The sequence below is a fragment of the Gouania willdenowi genome, chromosome 11 (assembly GCF_900634775.1).
Source record: "Gouania willdenowi chromosome 11, fGouWil2.1, whole genome shotgun sequence".
Classification (NCBI taxonomy): domain Eukaryota; kingdom Metazoa; phylum Chordata; class Actinopteri; order Blenniiformes; family Gobiesocidae; genus Gouania; species Gouania willdenowi.
In genome coordinates, this window is record NC_041054.1 from 32038112 (window position 1) to 32043230 (window position 5119).

Consider the following 5119-nt stretch of genomic DNA (forward strand, 5'->3'; position numbering starts at 1 on the left):
ACTATCGGCAGATTTGGACAGCCAACTGAAACGCAAAGGGGAGTCATTTCTGGCATTTTCTATTGCAATTGATGAGAGTACTGATATTACGTACGTCGCTCAACTGGCCATATTCATTCGTGGAGTTGACGAGACTTTGACTGTCACTGAAGAGTTTCTCGAGTTGGTGCCTATGACCGACACCACAACAGCTGAGGACATTTTCTGCTCCGTTGTTGGAGCGCTGGACAGAGTCGGGGTGGACTGGTCCTGCGTCGTAAGCCTGGCTACTGATGGTGCACCGTCAATGATCGGGAAAAAGGCAGGTGTTGTGACAAAGTTCAGAGAGAAAGTACAAGCCGCAAACGGAGGAGGTCATTTTTGGACATTTCATTGCATTTTGCATCAGGAGGCATTATGTTGCAAGTCGCTAAAAATGGATGACGTCATGGAGGTGGTTGTCCGAACTGTTAATAAAGCCAGAGGTCTCAATCATCGTCAGTTTGACAGCTCATGTGTTCAGAATTGCTTCCCAGATGTGGAAAATGGATTTTAAATCATTTTTAAATTTGTATGTGTTTGATGTATTTTAACATGCAGGACAGTGTGTTTAAGTTCCACAAAACTGTGAATAATTGTTTTGCAACATTGTACAATCACTGATCAGTTTTTATGCATAATGCACTTGAATAAATGTTAAAGTGAGTAAAAGTGTTGTTGAAATTGCACATACTTTTCTTAAAAACTCTTAGGTTGTTCATAATATATTTAGTAAAAGGGACAATTCATTTCATATAAAGATTTTTATAATTTACTTCTTCTTCTTTGCACTAATACAAAAAAAAGTGGACTTATTGTTAGTTCTATGTAATTTTGGAATGAGTTTACTAGTCTGGCTCCTTAAGATCCCATTAAGTTGTATGCGGCCCCAAGACCAAAGTGAGTTTGACACCCCTGTTCTAGAAGAAGTCAGTGGTGGTATTGTGTGGAGAGGTGATGGAGTTGTGGGTGAGTGATGGACAACAGAGATGGTTGAGGAGAGGGTGACTGTGGTTGTGGTAGATCAGCCTGTGTGGGGTATAGATGTGGATAGTATAGAGAGGTACAGAAGGACAATGGAGAGTCAGGTTGTGATTGGTGGAAATGAAAAGCTATAATTGGAGGTGATTTTAATGTAAATGTTAGAAGAAGGTACGAGAGAGAAGGAGTGAATGGGAGGTATGGGATAGGTAGAAGAAATGAAGAGATTTGATAGACTTAGTGAATATGAAGAGTTACATGAGGCGTTAGAGGAGAGGGACGTGGTTCAATGTGATGTATGAAGGTGGTATGAGTTGATGCTTTTATTATGACACTGGATGGTGTGAAATATGAGAACGGATGAAGAGTAGATGTTGTTGGACCACAAACGGAAAGTGATGACTGTGAGGGTGAATGAGAGGAGATGGAGAGTACCAGAGATCAGATGGAGATGTTGAAAGAGCAGGAGAAGAAAGAGGAAGATGAGCAGAGAACGAGAGAACTGATGGAAGAGGAGAATGTACGAGGATCACAAGAAATGGATGGAAGGACGAGAAAATGTAGAGATGAATGATGATGAATGACCAGTTGTTAGGTTGTTAGATTTGAGAAAAGTGAGTAAGTCTGGTCTGTGGAAGTTGTTGGAAAGGTATAGAATAAAAGGGAGGAGTCTGGAAACCATCATGGATTTACACGAGACGACTGAGTAAAGGGTGAAAGAGAAGGAAGGTTTGAGTGACAGTTGGTTGCCTGTGAGAGGGTGAGAGAGGGGTGCTCCACGTCACCCATACTGTTAATGTTTATCACCTGGTGGTGATGAGGCAGGAGGAGGAGGAGAGGAGGCGAGGTAACGTGGAGATGGTACCTGAGGGATCGTTGTGGGAGTGAGTGTGTGGTAGAAAGGTAGTTCAGAAGTGGTGAGTGTGAAAGTGTCTCTGGTCCTGTTTGTGGATGACACTATGATTGTGGGGTTGAAAGGAGAGATGGATGAAGGGATGGATGAAGGGATGAGAGCAGTGAAGAGTGTGATGAATAAATGGGAAGAGACAAATAATGATAAGGAGGAGGAGCTTCAGTTTGGTACAGATGAGGGTGGAGAGATCAGAATATTAGGAAGTTGGGTGAGTTCAGAGGTGGATGTGAGAAATAGGATTAGGTGAGCAGGTGGTTTGTGGTGGAGAGTGAGAGGATGGTTGAAAGGGTCGAGAAGGTCCAAAAGGTGTCAGGTGAGAGTGGTGGAGGTGTGTGTGGAGAGCAGTTTGATGTATGATTGTCAGGTGTGTGTGTGGTATGTAGAGACATGAATAGGTTACAGAGATGATGGAGAAGTGCTACAGGTATGTATGGAATAACAGGAATGGTGAGACGTTGAGACAAATACAGGTGAGAGGGGTGAACATGTGGGATGTAAGGGAGCGACTGGGAGTGAAGTTTATAAGGTGGAAGATTGAGAAACGAGTGTTGGAGCGAGTGGGTCATGTGATGTGAATGTAATGATAGACTGATGAAAGCAATGATGTTAGGGTGGTATATTAATATACTAATATACTAATATACTAATACACTAATACACTAACACACTAACACACTAATATACTAATACACTAATATACTAATACACTAATATACTAATACACTAATATACTAATATACTAATATACTAATATACCAATATACCAATATACTAATATACTAATACACTAATATACTAATATACTAATATACTAATATACTAATATACTAATACACTAATATACTAATATACTAATATACTAATACACTAATACACTAATATACTAATTTACTAATATACTAATACACTAATATACTAATATACTAATATACTAATATACTAATACACTAATATACTAATATACTAATATACTAATACACTAATATACTAATATACTAATATACTAATATACCAATATACCAATACACTAATATACTAATACACTAATATACTAATTTACTAATATACTAATATACTAATATACTAATATACTAATATACTAATATACCAATACACTAATATACTAATACACTAATATACTAATATACTAATATACTAATATACTAATACACTAATTTACTAATATACTAATATACTAATACACTAATATACTAATATACTAATATACTAATATACTAATACCAATACACTAATATACTAATACACTAATATACCAATATACTAATATACTAATATACTAATACACTAATACACTAATACACTAATACACTAATACTAATACACTAATACACTAATACACTAATACGCTAATATGCTAATATACTAATACACTAATACACTAATATACTAATATACTAATACACTAATACACTAATATACTAATATACTAATACACTAATACACTAATATACTAATATACTAATATACTAATACACTAATACACTAATATACTAATATACTAATATACTAATACACTAATATACTAATATACTAATATACTAATATACTAATATACTAATATACCAATACACTAATATACTAATACACTAATATACTAATATCCTAATATACTAATACACTAATATACTAATATACTAATACACTAATATACTAATATACTAATACACTAATATACTAATATACTAATATACTAATATACTAATTTACTAATACACTAATATACTAATATACTAATATACTAATATACTAATTTACTAATACACTAATATACTAATATACTAATATACTAATACACTAATACACTAATATACTAATGTACCAATATACTAATATACTAATACACTAATATACTAATATACTAATATACTAATACACTAATATACTAATATACTAATATACTAATATACTAATATACCAATATACCAATATACTAATATACTAATACACTAATACACTAATACACTAATACACTAATATACTAATACACTAATACACTAATATACTAATATACTAATATACCAATATACCAATATACTAATATACTAATACACTAATACACTAATACACTAATATACTAATACACTAATATACTAATATACTAATATACTAATACACTAATATACTAAAATACTAATATACTAATACACTAATACACTAATACACTAATACACTAATACACTAATATACTAATATACCAATATACCAATATACCAATATACTAATACACTAATACACTAATATACTAATATACTAATACACTAATATACTAATATACAAATATACTAATACACTAATACACTAATATACTAATACACTAATATAATAATATACTAATATACTAATATACCAATATACTAATATACTAATATACTAATACACTAATATACTAATACACTAATACACTAATATACCAATATACCAATATACCAATATACTAATACACTAATACACTAATACACTAATATACTAATATACCAATATACCAATATACCAATATACCAATACACTAATACACTAATACACTAATACACTAATACACTAATATACTAATATACTAATTTACTAATATACTAATATACTAATATACTAATATACCAATATACCAATACACTAATATACTAATATACTAATACACTAATACACTAATACACTAATACACTAATATACTAATTTACTAATATACTAATATACTAATATACTATTATACTAATTTACTAATATACCAATATACCAATATACTAATATACTAATACACTAATATACGAATATACTAATACACTAATACACTAATACACTAATTTACTAATATACTAATATACTAATATACTAACATACTAATATACTAATATACTAATACACTAATATACTAATACACTAATATACTAATATACTAATATACTAATATATCAATATACCAATATACTAATACACTAATACACTAATATACTAATATACTAATATACCAATATACCAATATACTAATATACTAATACACTAATACACTAATATACTAATATACTAATATACTAATATACCAATATACCAATATACCAATATACCAATACACTAATACACTAATATACTAATACACTAATATACTAATACACTAATATACTAATTTACTAATATACTAATATACTAATATACTAATATACTAATACACTAATACACTAATACACTAATACT